This window comes from Anabrus simplex, chromosome 1, assembly GCF_040414725.1.
Source record: "Anabrus simplex isolate iqAnaSimp1 chromosome 1, ASM4041472v1, whole genome shotgun sequence".
Classification (NCBI taxonomy): Eukaryota; Metazoa; Arthropoda; class Insecta; order Orthoptera; family Tettigoniidae; genus Anabrus; species Anabrus simplex.
Window position 1 is genome coordinate 1,157,854,733 of NC_090265.1, and position 22,354 is coordinate 1,157,877,086.

Below are 22,354 nucleotides of genomic sequence, written 5' to 3' on the forward strand. Positions count from 1 at the left end.
CCGGGTCGGGGATTTTAACCATAATTGGTTAATTCCAATGGCACGGGGGTTGGGTGTGTGTGTTGTCTTCATCATCATTTCATCCTCATCACGACGCGCAGGTCACCTACGGGAGTCAAACAGAAAGACCTGCACCTGACGAGCCGAACCCGTCCTGGGATATCCCGGCACTAAAAGCCATACGACATTGAAAATAGTAATAGATCTGTAAATTATCAGCGTTCACGTGTGGCGTGAAACTCCAGACAGATCGTTTATATACAGTGAAAACAAAAAGGAATCAAACACGGAACCCTGAGGGAAGCCAGAATATGCAGTAGAGTCTAGAGTATTTAGAGAAATTTTGTTTGTCATATACTACACACTCTTGAGACCTCCCTTTCAAAAACGCTTCAAACCAATAAAGAGCTGATAGACATATGCCCATTGTGTGTAATTTAGTCAGGACTCAGGAGGAGGTCATGGTGAACTCTCAAATGTCTTGCTTAAATCGAAGAGTACTAAGAGTGTTAGTTCCTTTCTGTCCATTGCAAAGTTGATATCATCGGTGGCTTGAGAAGTGTCGTCATAGGCTTGTTCGAAAACCAGACTGAAACGTGTTAAGAATCTAATTAGTATTTAAATACGAAGCGAGTTGTTGGTAAACAATCTTTTCTCATTTCAAAAAATGGCTTTCACGGCCGCAGATCTTACGATCACGGGAATAGAACCAGCGTTTGGGTGGTTAGGCCGTGTGCATTTGCTGAGTTTCGCCCAGGCGTACCATTTGGGCTCATCAGCTGGATTGGCACGCCCCTCCAGGACTCTGCTTAGCAGTGACAGACCAACTGCGTGTTTGGCTCGAATTACTTTTAAAGGGGCATGCTTATCGTACAACGCAAAAATCAATTATTAAATTTGGTGACTTTATCATCGATATTATGCTGAAAGAGTACTTCATACCAGCAAGCTGAAATTAAGTCTTTTCGAAAATTTTCAGAATGAAAAATGCGGAGATATCTAAATGTGATCCATTTCCTTTCATATTTGGGTGTTGATATCCAGAAGCAGCATATATCATAAATCATGTCCAGAAAATCCACTCGCTGGGGTCTGTCCGAAATTTAGTAAGCTATAGTAACGAGATTAGAATGACAATATGCAGTGTGGTATGTGTCATCAAACGGTATTTTTGTTAGATGGCATGAGTAAAGTGCATAATCAATTACATCCGGCTCCATGACTAAATGGTTAGCATGCTGGCCTTTGGTCCAGGATGTCCCGGGTTCGATTCCCGGCAAGGTCGGGGATTTTTAATCTTAAATGGTTAATTCCGATGGCTCGTGGGCTGGGTGTGTGAGTGAATTGTCTTAAGCAATAGAAATCTTCCTAGTTAGAGCTCCATCCTCACAGACGCGCAGGGCGCCTATACGGCGTCAACTCGAAAGACCTGCACCGAGCCTCTCTGGAGGCCACGCGACATTATTATTATTATTATTATTATTATTATTATTATTATTATTATTATTATTATTATTATTATTATTATTATTATTATTATTACCATCATCAATTACTACAGTTTCCGAGGATCCTGTTCCAAAATGCCCATTCATATCACCCCCAAGTGTGTCCGGCTCCATGGCTAACTGGTTAGCGTGCTGGCCTATGATTACAGGGGTCCCGGGTTCGATGCCCGGCAGGGTCGGGAATTTTAAACATAATTAGTTAATTTCCCTGGCACGGGGACTGGGTGTATGTGCCGTCTCGTCACGCACGTCACCTACGGGCGTCAAATAAAAAGACCTGCACCAGGCCTCTCCGGAGGCCACGCAGCATTCCATTTACCCACAAGTGTAACATATTTATAATGAAAAATTTAATTACATATCGTCTTCACAAACGATTCCACGAAACCAATTTTAGACGCATGAAAATAATACTTTACCCACAGCCAATTCAAGTTCAAAAAAATATACTCTGGCTCACTACAATATTCTGCAGGGGAGGTGTGAACTATTTTACTATTAATTTAATGTTGCTCTTCACGTACACAGCTACTCCTCCTCTTCTCTTGCCCAATCTATCGTTTCTATAAGCCAGGAATGTCAATATCTGAGTCCGGTACAGCAATAACATTAATATTAACAAAACAGTCAAAAATAATAATCGAAAAGTAACTTATCAACTAATGACTGTGCATTTAAGTGAATTATTTTCAAATCAAAGGGCTAGATTTCTGATAGATCTTCAATGATTTTGTGAAATTAAGAAGACTTAAGAAGACACGCTTGAACTTGGATGGCTATAAAAATTCCGGAAAATGAATATTTAATTACAGGGCCTGATGAGAGTACATAGAGTTTTATGTTCCGTGAAGCGAGAGTAAAGAGAAGAGAATAGTGAATAGAAAATAGTAATTTAACTTAAACAAGGAGAGATCTTTTTACGTTCAGCAGTATTTTTCACACGGTGTTAAAAACACAATAACTGTGCCTTCAGAAATCCTCACCTGCTTTTCGCCGAAGACTGAAATTGCCTGCGCCGAAGATTGAAATTCCCTGTTTCAAAAGGTGATGTCAAATTCCCTGTTTCAAAAGGTGATGTCTCGTGGAGGGAGGTAAGATCTTCACGAATCGTCATCTTGGATCCACGTAACAGCCTCTTCGCATGGAATACTGCTGATCTCTTGATGTAGGAGACAAATTTACACATAATAGCCCTTGACTTCCCATGCCCAGGTGCTCCAACCCTATGCGAGCGGTCAATATCTTCCGCGCTTAAGGGGACCTTCAATTTTTGAGCCACGTTCAGCACTAAGCGAGTTGTATCCTCCCCAGATTCTTCGGGCAACCAAAACTTCGAATTCTCTTTCGCCTTTGGTATTGCTCAGTTTCGTCCATTTTATGATTTTATAAAGACTTTAGTTCCAAAATTTCATTTCCACGAGCTTTTAATTCATTTCTTAAATCACTGATAACTTTAAGAGTTGAAATCTATTGTTTCTTTTAGTTCTTCGCAAACATTTTGTGCAAGAAATGTTACCAAGGGTTGAAGGAAGTCCCTATTTTGTAGTAAGTTCTCCACTATGCCTTCACCAAGGTCATATTCTTGTCCTCTTTGAATACATAACGAAGGATTGCCTACAATGTAGATCACAATAAAGGAATGTTCATACAGGTGAACGTGTTCAAGAAAGTCGAATTAATAAGTTTCAGTATCGAGTGAGTTGGCCGTGCGTTTAGAGTCGCACAGCTGCGAGCTTGCGAGTGGGTTCGAATCCCACCGTCGGCAGCCCTGAAAGTTGTGGTTTCCTATTTTCACACTAGGAAAATGATGGGATTGTACCTTAAGTAGAATCACGGCCATGACCTTCCAAATCGTAGTCCTTTCCCATCTTGCGCCGCGCCGCCGAAAACCTTCCATGTGCTCGTGCGATGATACAACTAGCAAAAAAAAAAAAAAAAAAAAAAAGTTTTTGTTATTAACTGAGAAAAGGGCATCAATAAGCACATTTCACTCCACAAATTCTTGTCAAATGGACTGACTCCCTTTTGATGTTTTTATTACTAAAGCTTGTATTCTAAAGAGGTAGACTGGACACCTTTCGAAAGGGAGCGAATATCTTTATTGCCATGGAATTCGTGTAAATCATTAACTTGATTTGGCAATGATTTGCGTCATTAATTCAGCAGTGTGCTTCCTACTCCTGTAGAGGCAGGCTAACTAGTCTGAACTATGGATGACACATAGCCCAATTTTTTTTCTTTTCTTTCGGGGTTCCAATGAAGTTGCAACGAATATGGGGTATTTTGGTGATACTGAATCAGAACTTCCTAACAGCTTTTCCAAACTGGCTCTAGATTTTAAGACACAGAATGTTCAAATAAACCTTGTGTTCTGACATCTGTCTCCGGTGACTTATATAGGGTATCTTTATATTTCGGTGTTTACTCTCGTGTTAAATTATATTTTGTCGAATGAAATATTATTTTCAAATTGTCTATGTTTTGTTACAGTGAAAAACGAGGTTGCCTGAACTGCGCTGTTGAGCTGTGTTTCGTGTGTGGCGAATACATTCCGCTATAAAATAGAAACATCACGGACTTTGTAAAGCAAGCATATTTTGCAACTTTTGGTATTTATCTTGGGAACTAATATAAGTCTTGGGATGTCCATAGGATTTGTAAAACCTGCGCGGAGGGTCTACGAAGGGGGACAAAAGGAAAATTAACAGTTTAAACTTTGGAGTGCCTACGGCAATGGAGAGAGCCACCAAACCACCATGATTGTTATATTTGTGTTGTGAGTGTAAAAGGCTTCAACAGATACAGGAAACAGAAGGGGAAGTATCTTCATTTGGAGTCAGCGACCTGTGCCACACAGCAAAGATGTTCCAGTGCCAGTATTTACAGACATTCCCGAACGTTTATCGTCAGATGTTGAAGAATTACACGACGTGAACTGTAACATTCATGACGGTGTATATGAGGCCAGTATTTCCACACCTCAGCAGTTTTCCCAAAAAGAACTCAGTGACTCGATATGAGACCTCAGTCTGTTTAAGCGAGCATCTAAACTCTTGGAATCCAGGCTAAAAGAAAAGAAACATCTAAAGCCAATATTACAGCTTACCAGACTAGAGAAAATGGGCTTCTTCCATACTTCAATGATGATGAAAGTGTATATTGCAATGATATCTCAGCACTACTACTTGGAATGGGTGTGCCGGAGTATCGACCAGAAGAGTGGCGATTTTTAACGAGACAGGTCTATCAAAAGCTTGAAATGCGTGCTATTACACAATGGGAATCTCTATATCTATACCGCTTGCCCACTCAACATAACTTCGTGAAGAATACAACACGAACACGGTTCTGCAGAAAATTATTTGATGATGATGATGATGCTTGTTATTTAAAGGGGCCTAACATCTAAGTCATCGGCCCCTAATGGTATGAAATGAGACAAAATGCAATGGTAACTTAAAAAGTACAAAATTCATCCACTAACCAGAATTCAAAACGTGATGATGATGAATGAATGAATGGATGAATATGAATTTAAAACAACCAATGAATCCGACCCGCAACGCCTCACCTTCCCAGAAACAATATTACCGACCAAGGGACTGCTTCCAAAGCACAATCCTGAATCGGTGACGCTTGTTGTCTAGAGGTCAACTGTCCCCCATAATGGCACTTATCGCTAGTAAAGTAGAACCATGGTATTTCTCAAGTTGCGGAACTAATCAAAGGTAGCGTAAACTCACGGTGTTCCAAACATTATGGTGCTACTCACAAGTTTTGTACGGCGTACAGGTAACGCAGACTTATGGTGTTTCTCACATAATGGCGGCACTCGTAGGCAACGCAAACCCATGGTGAACATCACATAAGTGTACTAATCACAGGGACTCGTACTATGCCTGGTGCTCCTCACATAGTGGGTACAAATCACAGGCAACGCTCAGACCCGTGGTGTTTCGCACACAATGGTACAGATCACAGGCAACGTAAGCCCGTGATGTTCCGCATATAATGGTACTAATCACAGGCACCGGAAACCCACAGTGAACCGCTCTCTGCTGCTACTAATCACAAACCTATTGTGTACCTGACATAGTGGTACTAATCGCAAGTAAAGGGGACCCATGGCTTTCCTCGCGTGATTGTACTAATCGTAAGTAGTTTCATGGTTCCAATGTAATCATCCCTTGGTCGCTCCTTTTAGTAGCCTCTTACGACAGGCAGGAGATACTGTGGGTGTATTCTTCGTCTGCGTCCCCCACCCAAACGGGGGTCAGAAACGTCTTTATTAGCAAGGGAGACATATTTGTGTTGGCTAGAAGATGGTCTACGTCATCAACAAAATGTACATACAAAGCACCCGTGTTTCATCTGCATGTTAGATAGTAGAGCTATGCAAGCTCATTGGGAAACTGTGGCATAGCCTTCAAGGGAAAATATGACAGTTGGCGCAGCGGACATCATACACTAGCCTTTGGTTGATAGGAACAAAATCATTCTTCCTATGCTCCGTACAAAGCTAGCCCAACTAGCAAAATCGTAGCATGTTAGGATTCAGCATCCTAAAGTTAACCTAAAATCACTCATAACTGCACCAAAATGGTTGTTGATCGGTGCTATCGATTCATCCTCAGACAACGTAACAAAGGCCGTCAACCGCCACTCATACAACAAGCGAACGAACTTATTATTGCGAAGTCTCTATCTCATGAAGAAAACAAACAACAATTCAGTTTAGTTTAAGAGGATTGCTCCCATTTGAGAGAACAGTAAGCTAAACAGCTCGAAATGGCACTCCTACGGTTGAACAGAAGAACCTTCAGTTTCCACATGTGTTATGACTACTTTGCATAAGTAGTCTGCATCAACATAATACGACCTTTCATCACACCACCAACACTACCAAATGATGTCTATGAAGTGAACATCTTTATCCACTATGCAAAATATGCAACAACCTGTTGTTCTTTGAATTATTTGTTGAAAATGAATGGAATCTTGTAAGAATTGGAATATTTTATATCTTTAACTGTTCATACGATATATTTTCAGTTCGATTACAATCACGGAATGTAACCGTTAATTTATTACGGCTCGTATCAAGCAACCAAGATAACATTACCAACAAGTACTCTGTAGCTAGCGTTTATCGGCTAACAAATACCCACTCCAGAAAAACACATCACGTCAGTACTGGTGATCCCCGACAGCCCATATACATTCTGGAGGCATCAATTACCTGACATCCTGTCCAAGTGTGCGACACGTGAGGGAACGCAGCTCGTACATATAAATATGGCGTGTGATCTTCTCATTTCCTTCGTCGTTATACAAGAAAGGAAACCGTATACCGTACTCTTCCCGCTACTTCATGTCCGTCGAAAAGGATGAGACTTATGGTTCACTTGCACTTTTTTTTTCTAGTTGCTTTACGCCGCACCGACACAGATAGGTCTTATGGCGACGATGGGACAGAGAAGAGCTAGGAGTGGGAAGGAAGCGGCCGTGGCTTAATTATGGTACAGCCTGGTGTGAAAATGGGAAACCACGGAAAACCATTTTCAGGGCTGCCGACAGTGGGGTTCGAACCTTCTATCTCCCGAATACTGGATACTGGCCGCACTTAAAGCGACTTGCAGCTATCGAACGCGGTGCACTCTATTTTAATGGGTAGTCCTGGGAGTTCCGAGTGTCTCCTTATGTAGATATTTAACCAATTCAATGTGTTTAGGTTTGTTTTTGTTTGCTTCTTTTTTTTTTTTACCTTTTTTGCGAGTGATTTACATCGCATATACTCAAGACAGGTTTTCGGCAACGACGGGATAAGAATTGGCTAGGACTGGCAAAGAAGCGGCAGAGTAGCCTTACTTGACGTGCAGCCCCAGCATTTACCTGGAATGAAAAGGGAAACCACGGAAAACCATTTTCGAGCCGCCGATGAAGGAATTCGAACTCACCATCCCCTGAATGCAAACCTACAGCTACACAGCCTCAATCACGCAAAACAACTTGCTCTTTAAGAAAAATATTACTCATTACGGTATCCTCCATGTTTTCTATATACTGTAACTTCAGTTTCTTTTCCTGATAATATTAAAATTCACTTCACAACATAACCGGGTTGGCCTGCAGCGCAAGAAGACATCCAATATCTAATAGAGTAAAAAATCACCATGTAATTTTCTGTTCAAAGAATGTTATCAAGACAAGAAGTTTCACGTTGTCTTCAACACAACATCCTTAGTGTTCACAATTTCTGGCTTCTGCTATGTTTTGGTAGCAGTACATAATATCTGAGTTTATAATCTGATTGTGTAGAAGTAGCTCGTACAAAAAAAAATTCCTTTGAAATTCTATCAGACAGAAAAGATTAGCTTTCGCCTCTTCAGTGGGTTACGTGCCAGATGCGACCTTGCCGGATGCGACTCGGCCATTATCGTGACAATAGCGACAGAGTGGTTAAGCATCGTGCCGCATGCGACCCATCAATCACTTACAATTGATCTGCATTAAGGGCTGTCACCAATTGGCTGATTGCTTATAAGTAGCTAACTTGGTCTTTTCTAAAATAACGGTCTGACACCGTGGTTAGCAGGTTCGAGTGCCGTTGGTCGAAAGAAAAATAATGTTGCTGGCCTTACGTCCCAGTAACTACTTTTATGGTTTAAGGAGACGCCGAGGTGCCGGAATTTAGTCCCGCAGGACTTATTTTACGTGTCAGTAAATCTACCGACACAAAGCTGACGTATTTGAGCACGTTCAAATACCACCGGACTGAGCCAGGATCGAACCTGCCAAGTTGGAGTCGGAAGACCAGCATCTCAACCGTCTGAGCCGTCTGAGCCACTTAGCCTGGATGAAAAAACAATTCACCATCAGAATGTTGGCCGGCAGGGTAGGAAAGTTGGTGGTAGACAGTTTCTAATCACTAGATTGCATGCCAAAAGCCGGGATTCAAATACAAACCTTTTCGCAGTGTTCAAATGGAGTGAGGGGATATGATGCTGTTGATGGTGATTCGGCCGTCGGATGGCGACGTAAAGCATTGGGCAGACCCCTTGATATTATTCGAGAGGAGTAGACTACGTGGCGAAACCGGGATTCATCTATCCCTACTTCATTATAATCCCGCATACAGACGCGCAGGCCGCCCAAGGGTGTCAGGTAGAAAGACCTGCACCAGGCAAGCCGAACACGTCCTCGGGCACTCCTGGTACTAATAGGACACGATAAGTAAGTAGGCCTAAGTCGTAAATAATTTCAGAGAATTAGGATCTTTTTTATTGCTAGTGGCATTACGTCGCACCGACACAGACAGGACTTAAGGCGACGATGGGATAGGAAAGGGCTAGGAATGGGAAGGAAGCGGCCCTGGTCTTAATTAAAGTACAGCCGCAGCATTTGCCTGGTGTGAAAATGGGAAACCACGGAAAACCATCTTCAGGGCTGCCGACAGCGGGATTCGAACACACTACCTCCCGGATGCAAGCTCAGGGCCGCGAGCCTCTAACCGCATGGCCAACTCGCCCGGTGGGAAAAGACGTAAACGCATCACCATGTTTCGTGTTGTAAAACGAGTTTCCCCCAGAAGTGTTATGTAAAGTAGGGGCAGTAGCTGCTTGTAGGACTTGTTGAAATGGCATTGCACTTCATTTAGCTTACCGTATCTTGGGTTATGACTAGAGCCCGGATTTCCATGCACTATCAAATCTCAAAAAATGCATGCATTCATGCACTATCATATGGCAAAACATGCGCAATAAACTGGAAAATATGCACCATCAAAATTCAGTTCCTTTTGAAAGACTGTACAGAAACTACCCTAATTTCTCCAAATTGTCTTGATTTAAGCCCATCCGTTTATCTGTCAGCACATTCTTAAGCACAGAAAATGATCTTTTTCCATCACAGGAAGTGATGGAAAAATACATACTTCAATGAAGACATTTGAACAAAATTAGGTCAAATTGTATATTTTGCATTTTCACCACAATACGTCTTCTATAAGCTTGACGAATTCAAAATCACGATTTGAACCAATTTGTTCAACTTATCTCTAGCTGCGGCAGCTACTTCTCCGTGCGATGATTGCAGACACATTTGAATGTCCTCAGTTACTGGTAACGATTGCCTGCTGCGATATCAAAGGTGTGTGACGAGCGAGAGTTCCGGGTAGGACATTCCAGGATAACAACGGTAGAGGGTTCAATGAAAAACCAGAGTTTGTAGGCTGCTATCCCAGTAACGCGGCGCCACAGAAGTGCGATACAAGTTTTGTATTGTTCGTCTAACAGACGAAAAATGAGCCGTCAATGATTAATGCACAATTTACGGTTCGATTTATAGCAATGTACAACTGTAAAACTGGGACACCTTATTTCTAAGAAGTAGATATCGACGTGGGGACTTCCGAAATACGTCATTATTTACTCAAGCAACAGATAAGAAAGTATTTGGTTAATTGGATTATAGTATTTGTACCGCATGTAGGCTACTAACTTTGATTGCCACATAGGATGCCAAGAATACATCTCTCCGTCTCTCAGTAATAGACATACTATATAGCCTATAACGTGGAAAAATTGTCCCAAATTCTGCACACTAATATTCAGAAATGGCACTATCATGCATGTTAACAATTTATATGCGTAAAAATCAGAATAAAAGTCATATTATGCAACATTAAACGTCCAAATATTCGTTATTTAATCCAAAATCTTCCAAATATGCATTATGCATGAATTTTCTCCTAAAATGGTCAAAACATGCAAACATGCACGGAAAAAGGACGGTTATTTGGAATTGTTAAGTCGTAAAACGAATATTTGCCAAGTTTGAGAAGTGTAGCTAGGTTATTGAAAAACATGCATTTGCATGGAAATCCGGGCTCTAGTGATGACACAACTTATCAAATGACAATTTGCTTGTCAACGCCGGTCGCATCCGGCACGGTTGCAGATTATGTGGTCGCTAGTGGCACCTGTCGCATGCAGCACGGGTCGCATCTGGCACGCCACCCTTCAGTGATGCCCAGGCCATCTATGACAGCTGATGGCGGAGCTGTTGAGGATCCAACCAGCCTTAAGGCTGAAGACTGAACATACATTCGCTGAATAGATATTCAGGAAACTTCCAAACCGTTCTTACTAACAACTCCCCCCATCCCCCACCATTAATTTCGTAAATGTTTACAAGTCTGGGTAGGGTCTTTCCACATTTATAGAAAAACGTAAGTCGAAAATGAAAGTTTTGCGCATCCATATTTGAGACTCAATAAGAATGACAGCGACAGAATTTTACAGAGAAGAGCCACATGCCACCCTGAATGCGGTTACAGAATGTGTGCCTTCAAACAATAGAAAACTTACATATGCAATCGTAGAAAATCGCTGAGAAAATTCTAGTGTACTGATGTATAAAAGTAAGTTTACCGATCATAATAGCTAAGAACACTTAATGCACTCACATACGAAGGATAAATTAGAGAGCACTGACTTACGTAAAACGGTCAGCATTAACTACGGTACGTATAATATACTCTATCTTCCAACTATTTATATTCTACAAAATAGTAGGACCACCAGCCACTGTACTTCCGTAAACGCTCGTAGCAATAATAGGAGAGAGCTGGCGCAGGGTCTAATGGGCAAGATGGCCGCTATACATGGGCTCTTATAGGACTAACCCCCAAGAGCTGGGACAGGGCTAAATGGGCATGGGGTAGGGTGGTCGATCGGTTTCACATGGCCTCTTTTGACGCTAACTCCCGAGATCTGGTCCAGGTACTCTATTCGTATAGACCTAACTAGAGGGCTGCCTCAGGGGCTCACAATTTGTAACTTATGACCTATTAGTTTTATCGGCCTAACATTCGAGAATGGGGCAAGGTCTGCTGGGCAAGATGGCTGCTATACTCTATTCGTATAGACCTAACTAGAGGGCTGCCTCCGGTGCTCATAACTTGTAACTTATGTATGACCTATAAGTTTTATCACCCTAACATTCGAGAACTAAGACAAGGGCTGCTAAGCAAGATGGCTGCTATACTCTATTCGTACAGACCTAACTAGAGTGCTACCTCAGGGCCTCACAACTTGACACAGCAGCAGGGTGTTGTAAGCCTGTCTTGCAGAACTGTAGCCAGTACTCTATTCCCTCTGTGAGGGCTCTAACATCAACTAGTCAAAGCTTGGAGGTATGCAGGCATTAGGGTTACAAGCCAACTGGGATGTTAGAAGGTAGAAACCGCCATTAACACAGCAGCAGGGATTGTAAGCCTGTCTTACAGTAGTGTAGCCAGTACTCTACTCCCTCTGCGAGGGCACGACCGCATAAAGGATAAAAGGGCTAAATGGCGAAAGGGTAAAAGGACAAAAAAGGCTAAATGGCAAAAGGGAAAAGGGGCTAAATAGCAAAAGGGCTAAAGGACTAAAGGGCAAAAGGGCTTATATTTTTCTAGTATTTAGGTTGTCTCTCCTCCTTTATCCGGGCTTGAGACCGGCTCTACAGCTAGAGACGGAGTTAACACCCTAAGGAAGGGAGAATGTTGGAAAAGAGTCTGTACGAATATAGCTACTCGATCCACTATATGATACAGAAGGACGGCTTAGGTGAGAGTAGGGTGTGGGCTGGGAATGTAGGAAGGTGCTTAGGCGGCTGTACTGTCGAGAGATAGCTTACAGGTAAGGTCTTCACTTTGAAGAGCTATTATTCAATAATACCCACACGACGTAATTCTTGCTCTATTAAAAAATATCTGCTTTATACTCTGTGTAACCAGCATCTTGATAGGCTCTTAGCAGTTGCAAACGTTTTATGATTAGGTTGAGGTCTTTACAGTATCTTACGTCTACACAGGGTAACAGAAGCTTGTTGTGAACTTTGAGCCTGCATGCAGACAGTTGATGTGTAGGAACTTGTTTCGATGTAATACGTGCTTCTGCAGTAGCTTTTCTAGGTACAAACTTAACTTTGATAGCAAAGAAGCGTTGAAATCGAATACTTCATCTTGCATCTCTTCTTCTTGAGATGTTTGCACTGCGACAGAACGTGTATGGCTTAGAAAATGAAGTAAAATCATGAAGCTTTGATGGCAAAGAAACATTGAGATCTTTTTCTTTATTATCACTATTATCATCCTCATCATCATCTTCCTTCTCTTTATCTTGAAGTGAGTGCTCAGCAACAGAACTTGTAGCAGGCTTAGACAACAAGAGAGAATTCAAAATCTCTCGCAGAGGCGTACTTTTAAAAAATAAATCAGTATTTGCTTGAATAAGGTTCAGCTCTTTAAATTTGCTTCTCAATGAAGCTACATTACACGCATTTTCGTGACGAGCGTTGTAAGCGTTCTTGAACTCTCATCTACAATGTTTGCAATGAAAAAGAGTCCTACAAAGATATCTCATGACGTCTCTTGTGAAAGCCTCGGAGAAATGTTTTTCCACGTCCTCTGCAAATATAGCTAGAAATGGGTTGTTCCGTGATGGACTTTATCTTCTGCTAACAGATTCTTCTTCAGGAAGAAACAAACCAAATCTAGTAAACATCTGATACTCTCCAATATAATGTAATACAAAGCTGTGTAGATTAGAAAAGTAGCATATAGTAGCTTTAGGACGAGAGGTTTTTTTTTGCTACGGGCTTTACGTCGCACCGACACAGATAGGTCTTATGGCGACGATGGGATAGGAAAGGCCTAGGAGTTGGAAGGAAGCGGCCGTGGCCTTAATTAAGGTACAGCCCCAGCATTTGCCTGGTGTGAAAATTGGAAACCACGGAAAACCATCTTCTGGGCTGCCGATAGTGGGATCCGAACGACGAGAGGTTTAGCACGACGTAAACAGCTTGACGGTTAACAGTAAACTAACACCAAAAGCGTATAACTTATCTTATATACCTTATACAAGTTGGGTGGGAAGGTTACAAGGAATAGTCAAAGAAGAGGGAAAGGAAGCGGCCGTGGCTTGGTTCATTTGGGCAATATGTTGATATATTTCTGATAAAATCGAGCCTGTGCGTCGATTGACACCTCCACGTCCTCACCGGCTGCCCTTTCTTACGCCAGCCTGTGGTGGAGTAATTGAATCACCATGTCTTGTATTTTCTCTCTGTGCGTGGGGGTAATGGAGTAACGTGTGTTTTGGAGCAACATTCGTAACCTCATCTATTCTTGCAATGGCATGAGGCAGCCTTCTAGTTACGGTCTATACGAATAGAGTATAGCAGTCTTCTTGCATCGCAGCCCCTGCCTCAGTTCTCGAATGTTAGTCTGATAAAACTAATAGGGCATAAGTTACAAGCTGTGAGCCCCTGAGGCCACCCTCTACTTAGGTCTATACGAATAGAGTATAGCAGCCATCTTGCATAGAAGGCCTTGCCTCAGTTCTCACATGTTACGCTGATAAAACTAATAGGTCATAAGTTATATGTTGTGAGCCCCTGAGGCAACCCTCTACTTAATTCTATATGAAGAGAGTATAGCAGTCATCTTGCATAGCAGCTCTTGCCTCAGTTCTCGAATTTTAGGTTTATAAAACTATTAGGTCATAAGCTGCAAGTTGTGAGCCCCTTAGGCAACCCTCTAGTTAAGGTCTATACGAATAGAGTATAGCAGCCATCTTGCATAGAAGGCCTTGCCTCAGTTCTCAAATGTTACGCTGATAAAACTAATAGGTCATAAGTTATATGTTGTGAGCCCCTGAGGCAGCCCTCCAGTTAGGCCTATATGAACAGAGTGTAGCAGTCCTTACCCCAAATCTCGAATGTTAGGCTGATAAAACTAATGGGTAATAAGTTACAAGTTGTGAGCCCCCGAAGCAGCCCTCCAGTTCAGGTCTATACGAATAGAGTATAGCAGCCATTTTGCATAGCAGCCCTTGCCTCATTCTTGAATGTTAGGCTGATAAAACTAATAGGCCATAAGTTACGTTGTGAGCCCCTGGGTCAGCCCTCTAGTTAAAGTCTACTGTAAATATATTATACAAATTGAAATAAAGTTAAAAATATATTAGAATTTTTGGAAATTCCTAATTCGTTGCCCACTGACTGTATATATGTGTGTAGATTAACATTAAAGACACGTAAAGTGAGGCTTGCTACCTAATATCAGATGTGGATATGTAGGTATGTTGCAATACTGCAGGCATAACAGTCGAGTCATCGCTCTGTCATTGTGTGCATTTAGCGATGAGCTCATATTCAGGGAAACACCTAGAGTGCCCGAGGCAATTTTACAACAGCCTGCAACACTCTGAGTTGGGTGGGCGTGACATCATTTTTATTTTGGGAGATTACGTGTGGGTGTCAACTAATGCCTATATAAGCTGATCGTATATTATAGCGTCAGCCATTTGGACGGAGATGCCTCAGATGGTCAGTCACTTGCAGAGTTCGGTTAGTTGGAAGCTGTTGAGTGGAAGGAGATGAATGGAGAGACTTGCCACGAAGTCAGTTAGATGCCTAACCTTGCCACACGGAGTACTACTGAGATGGTGGTAGTCAGTCCGTGAGATGGAGAAGCAGCAGTCTCATGGATACTTAGTCGTCAGTCACCATAGGGATTAAATGTTCGGAGTGTGTTTCGTATATCCGTTCGGTCGAGTTTTTGTGTCAGTGTGCTGATAGCCGAATACTGAGTCGTCGTAATTCAGACTAACAGTCATCAGCGAACTACTTGTAAAGTTGATTGTCAAGTGTGAATCTAATTTCAAGCCATGCTATATCTCGTTAGTGAGACAAAAAGGATACATCAACAAATTAGGCTTGAGATACCTACAGATGACACCAACTCAAAGGAATACGTCGTAATTACACTCAATGTGTTAAAGGTACTGTTATATGAACCAGCGAAGGAGAAATTTCTTGTACAACTTTTAAATGTCCGGTCAAGAGGAATCCAAATTTAATGCCTAAGTTTCTTTCAGTTGTAATGTCATAATTTTATATTCCCATCTGTTATATCGCAGCAAGTCATACTATTTTAAGACAACATTTAAATAATATATTTTGTTCAATATAAAAATTAATTTGTCGTTTCATTTCAGTGGTGATTAGATAACCTCAAATTTAATGGGGAAACAAAACGACAATCTCCTTTTCCTAGAACCTATATGTTATGCTGTCTAAGTAAGCGTATTACCTTACACCCTAAGAGATATTCAAGACTCTCATTCTATTACTGCTGCATTGAGTTGTAGCTGGCGCCCATCAAATATTGTAGTAAGAACTAAGTGAGTACATAGTCCGACGATTATTTTATTTCATGAATATGTTAATATTTTTTCATTTTAGTTCAATTTTATATTTTATATATCGACGAAGTGTGTGTAAGTCAGAGTTGTTGCTTTTGGCGAGATACCATTCTGATGTAATTTTATCACATTGCCTACAAGGACTTACTAGTAATGAGACCTTTCATTTTACACTCTTGTACAATTTTCGATATTGAGAAATTAGCGTCGGAAAGGCCAACAATGTAGCCTTACCAGATATCTGCAATTCGGCAACCCATGGATCAACAATGGTACGATATGACTGTTCGCAGCACTTCTTTAAGTCACGCTGACCAGACAGAACAACAAAAAACTACATGCAGCTACTTCCAGGAGCGACACGTGCGCTCAAGGTCGCGCCCTGTATTAACTGGGGTAACCTTCTGTATTATTAAATCCGCACACTTCACTTATTTCATTTTCATATAAATGTACGCATTACATGCATTATGTCTGAACTTCCACATCGGAAGCTTTAGCTGTTGCTGGCGAAAACTACCTTTCTGAGATATAAACATGACTGGTGTTGCTGAACAAATGAATAGGTTACTACACTTGCCTTGTAACCGAGTTGAACAAGCAGCCATGTTCCTAAATCAACCATCAATTTGCCTCTTGAATACATTCTGGATTGGACAAAAGACTACACACAATAACCACCATGTAAATGTGAACTATATCAACTGATGATCGCACAGGTCACAAAGCACTGCGAATGGAAACTTGGAACATCTTGGCGCGTCACTGCGGAGAGATGCGCAAAATCAGTACTATCCTTAACATGCAGTGTTGAGTGTATGAGCTGAATACATCCTTGTAAAATGATCGTAACTCCGCTTTCACCGAACTTGTTATAGACAAGAACTTCAGTTACGGATTTCTTAAACTGAACAAATTAAATAATAACAGTTACGATGTTCTAAAACACTGACTAAACAAAAATATATTGCGAATAAGGATGGAATAATTTTCCTGTTGACAGAGCTTAATAAGTCAATATCTCATAATCACAAAAATGTCAGCTACGATGATCTTGGATGGCGTTCGCGAATGCGCGAATATGTTATGTTTCTAGTTAAGCTATTATATCCCCTGCTATTGGGTTAACTCAATGTCACAGTAAATTTCCATCTGACGTTCCTTCTCGTTGTAGTCTTTTTTCACTTCACGTATTATTTAAACTTTATATATATGTTTTGCGTCTGCACTCTATTCAACGCACTGATCGTTTTTTTTTTTTTTTTTTTTTTTTTAAGTTTGGGAGCGTTCGGTTCTCGAGCTTTCTGTTCTTTAAATTCTATTGGTCAATGTTGTCTTGTGTACTGTGACGTCCCTCATTACGTCATCCTGTTGTCATTTAGCTGATTTACTGCTTTCTAATCCATTCCTTATTGTTTTTATAACCACTGTAACCTTATTATATTTCTTACATTTAAGTGTATTTATGTACCAATTTCTATTCATAATCCACCAAATCTTCGTTACTGCTTTAAGCCCCGCCTTCTCCACTGGGTATATACACTAGTGTCCAAAAGTTAAGCGTAAGTTACAAGTAAGCAGGGCAACAGGAAATAGACCGCAAATCGCACGACATATGCACCTACCAACCTTACGTGTTCGCTCTGTATAGGAAAGGAGTGTTCCCTGCTTTGACCAGTGCTTAACCGCAAGGTAAACACAGCCAGTGCCTGCACCCCATATTCCCTCAGTCGTGTTTACCCTGTTATAGTGTGCAGAGTGTAGCTTCGTGGTGAACGTGACAACATTATGGCACAACGACGCCATTTGGACCCCGTTTGGCAGGGTAGAATACTCGGCCGCCTGGAAGCAGGCCAGCCACAGACCGAAGTCGCCGTATCCTTGAATGTGCCACAAAGTGTCATTTCCAGGCTTTGGAGACGATTTCGAGACACGTGAGACGTTAGTCGTAGGCCAGTACCAGGTCGACCAAGGGTAACCACCCCACAGCAGGACCGATATCTGGCCTTAACCGCCCGACGAAATCGGAGTGCATCTGCAAAACAATTGTCGGCGGAGCTTGCAGCCGTCTCAGGGATAGCCGTTTCCCGGCAAACTGTGTACCGAAGGTTCAGAACAGCAGAGCTGTTTACCCGACGTCCAGCGGTGTGCGTCCCGCTCACTCCAGCACAGAGACGGGCCCGTTTACCGTGGAGCCGTCAACATCGAAACTGGACTATGAATGAATGGAGGCATGTGCTCTTCACAGATGAATCCCGCTTCAGTTTGCAGAATGATTCCCGTCGCACATTAATATGGAGAAAACCGGGTAGCCGATACAACCACAGAAACATCGTGGAACGGGACCAGTATGGTGGTGGTGGCATCATGGTGTGGGGCGGCATCATGTTGAATGGCCGTACGGACCTGCACATCTTCACGGGTGGTCCGAGGAACACTGTTAACGCTCGGTGATACAGGGATAAGGTACTGAGGCCACATGTTCGACTCTTCAGAGGTTCGATTGGTCCAGACTTCCTCTTAATGGACGATAATGCCCGACCGCACCGCGCTGCCCTCGTGAATGAATTTCTGGCTGGGGAAGACATTCATCGCATGGACTGGCCAGCGAGGTCTGCGGATCTGAATCCTATAAAACATGTCTGGGATGCATTGGGGAGGCGAAATGCATCCCGTCAGCCTCCACCAAGGACTCTCCAAGACCTTCGCATTGCCCTTTCGGAGGAATGGGATCGACTGCCACAAGAGCTCTTGGACCATCTGATAGTGAGCATGCCACGTCGCTGCGAAGCATGTGTGGCCGTTGGGGGTAACCATACACATTAACAGCATATTTTGTTTTGGAAGACATTATCAAGTTTTGCTAGTTGTTGTCAAAGGTGTACCTTAGCTATCAGAACCTTTCTGACACTGTTTTGCTTTTTGTTTTTTCCTGAACAAGTTGTGTGACAAATGGTATGACAGTCAGCTTCCGTTTGTTCAGCAATCCGTCTGAGATTCCTATCAGGCGGTATGGTCTCGTTTAGTGATTATGCTTAGCTTTTGGACACTAGTGTATTTGGCAATGCACTCTCTTTCTTCGTCGAATACCGATCGGGCTGAATTCCTCAGACCCAAGGACTGGGAGTTTTAGCCGCGTCTAATTCCTGGGTATTTGTATTAAGAGTTAAAACACACCACTTCATATACACAGAACACATCACACTGCCACTCACAACAGACAGATACAATAGTGAATACATCCCTCCACATATGATTAGCGTCAGGAAGGGCATCCGGTCATAAAACAGGGCAAAATACACATGTTGTATCGACCCCAAATAACTGACAGATCATCTTAAAGATTATCCCGAAATCTCGTTAATAACTATTCAGATCACTTGCAACAACAACAACAAAAAAGAGCCTGTACGATATTACCTACTCCTAAAGCCCGTTTTGAAGAATGCAAGTCTGAATACCATTTTTAGAATGTGGACAGCTATGAGTTTCCAGCAGTAGAAGCAGTGCAATAGGGCCGAAATCTGACGCAGTGCACTTTTCTTTCCTATTTGTTATCAGCTCCGTGTTTTGTGAGAGTAGACATTGCCCATGCTCCATTTATGTGGACGTAGGACAAGTTGTGTTTGTGTAAAGAGAGCCCACAGAGACCATGCATATGAATTTCAAATGAATACTTAAACGACTACATACATACTAGACTGTTCTGCCTTTTGGTATTCAGACTACAAGCCTGTGTGACATAACTATGCGTCTCCACAATCCTCCATTTCTTACCAGTTCGTGGAATCGTTTAGTTCCAGACCTCTTATCATTAAATCATTAAAAACTGGGTCTAACCATCGTCGTCGTGGTCCCCCTTTTACTCCTCTTACCCTAAGTGCTAAAATAAGAACAATATCAAGGGAAAGATTAAGAATGAAGAGAGATAAATTCTTTCCCAAACACGTTGCTGATGTAACTCATCTGTTATCAGACTTCGTCCTCCCACTGCCAACACTGCACATCCTGCTTCAATTATTCACCACAAGGAAGTAAGATCGAAAGTGAGTGTCCCAATTCACTAACGGTACAATAATTTGCAGTGTATCACTGACATTTACAGAAACATCTCATTACTGAACACCTTGACCTAATGTCATGTCACAAGCATTTGTGAAGAAAGTATCTTTATCATAAATGGAAAACATCTCGACAAGAGGTTCCCACTTAATTCACCAATAGCGAGGTATTTTCAAAAAAAAAAAAAAAAACAACAAATAATCCATACCTGTCGGGTCTACATCGGCTGCAAATGTTCCAGAGTTGCAGGCTACGGGAATCTACAAAACAAAGAAAAAATTACAAGAAAAATTAAAAAATGTATGAAACCTGCCATCTGTAAGTATGAAACGCAGATCTCAATGTTTGCTATTAACATACTTTTAGAGTTGATAGGCTGCAAAGAACACTGCAATTATATTTACAAAACGTACGACATCGTTGAATCGAAATAAAATATAAAAAAATAAATACATTTCGAAAACCTATATTTTTAGTCAGAAAGTGACTACGGAGATTTCAGCAAGTCGTGTATTTCGGAAAAATGATACCTCCGAAGGCAGTTTAACCACACATGAAAACACAGTTTTGCGCAAAAAAAACCCCCCCATTCAAATGATATAAAGGCCGACAAAACAGAGAGAGAGAATCCACAAGGGATAGCTGCCCTAGAACAAGGGGTACCGTACGGTAACAGCATCAAATTATTATCTATTTGCATGAATTCCTGTCCGGATGTATATTCTGTACATGATAATTTGGTAATACACAAGGAGTTAAACCGGAAAGGATCTTTAGGGGAGTGTTTTAAATCCAATTAAGTGTATCTATTTAAGAAAAATACTTGCGTGAACAATATCAAATGAAATTCTAGAACTTTCATAGTGGATTCAAATGTTCTAGCAATTTTCTATCTAATAAGGGGCCGATGACCGAGATGCTAGGCCCCTTTAAACAACGAGCATCATGTATCTAATAACTAGTGAAAGGGTTTTAAGGTGAAGCACTTTTCCAAAAAATATAGGTATTTTCATAAACATATGTCTCAATAGTGCCTTTGCTGGCAGGACCTAGTGTTTACAGTGCACTATGTCTTCTGGTATAGGCTAGAGCAATTTTGTTACTTTCATTGATCTGTCTCAGCTTTATCCTTGGCTTGTACAAAATGAAAGTGACTGAGGTATGAGTGATGCTAGTAATGCCATTCCTTTTGCAGCCAGTCCCTGCTATGAATGGTGTGAAAATATTGCTCATAGGGTCAGTTAGTGCATGCATTTCAGTGGGCTTGGCAGTCTGATATGTAATAGCAACTTCTGGCTCGGCGAGGAAAGCAACGGGAAACTACCTCACTCCTCATTTCCCTAGTACACCTCTTCAGTGATGCCTAGGCCATCTATGACAGCTGATGGCGGAACTGTTGAGGATCCAACCAGCCTTCGGGCTGAGGACTAAACATACATACATACATACATACATACATGTCTCAATATATGTATTCCAGGGCCATGAAATGAAATGCACACAATTTGTTGCAACTTCTGCTTTTTTTTTTTTTTTTTTTTTTTTTTTTTTTTTTTTTTTTTTTTAAGATCACTATATTTTGCTACCTTTTCCCTTCTATTTACGCTTTAGCACCTTTTCCCCACACTGTTATCTGCGTTTCTAAAATATTACATTTTTTCTCTCTTGAACAGATCTTTAAAAATTTGTTTAATCAGAAGTCAACAGTAGTCAATAAATACATATTAAAAAGTATGGAAACCATCAGTAATTTAATGGCCAACCTGCAGCTGTGAAATCAAATTAAAATTTAAACAATGATGCTGCAACAGTTTAAACTAAGTTCATTTAGTATCGGCATGAATTTAACGGTTTCACGTATACACTGTGTACTCTTTTGTTGGCCATGTTAGTGTTTTACCAGTCCAGACCAGTACGTATTTTTCACAACACAAAATAATAACGGTTAAGAAGGAGAAGTTGTATCCACTTTCAGAAGAATTGAAGATGCAATTTATCGAAACTGATGGCATCATTCTTCGATATGCAATCCATATTGCAATCGATGACAAGCATCAAAGAAACGGAATAACCCAGCACATCAAATATAGCAAACATGTAAAGAACATTGAAATTCGCAAGTCGAAATCTAAGCGAACTACTCTGATACACGGTTTCGCTTCAGGATCTGAAAAGCAGCGGCCATTGCACGAGTTCAGTGCAGATCTTGTCATGTCATTAATATAGGAATTCCAGTCCACAAAGTAAACAATCCTGCATTCAAATCATTCCTTGAGAAGTACACGCAAAAGTCAATACCAGATAAGAGCACTCTGAGATAAAAGTGCATACAGTCAATTTATGAGAACGTCTTCGAAAAAATAAGAGAGGCGGTCGGTAAACATGAAACGTGATTCATTGGGTGTAGATGAAACTACTGACGGGCTGCAAAGATACATATATTTTAGATGTGTTGGTATTTCCATTATCTGGTGAATGGGTGAAACCGATTTTTTTTAAATGCACGAACCTGCACAATAATACAATCATTCG

General features: G+C 41.4%; 1 protein-coding gene across 3 annotated transcripts in view; it reads right to left on the reverse strand.

Moving 5' to 3' along the window:
• The window catches only part of SCAR (wiskott-Aldrich syndrome protein family member 3 SCAR), a 360,993-nt gene that overhangs the window by 254,034 nt on the left and 84,605 nt on the right, over positions 1-22,354 (reverse strand). For all 3 annotated transcript variants that reach the window (XR_011017601.1, XM_067137453.2, XM_068225425.1), the window contains one exon: positions 20,031-20,082. The gene's annotated coding sequence lies outside the window, so the exon portion shown is untranslated. The remainder of the gene's footprint in view (positions 1-20,030; positions 20,083-22,354) is intronic.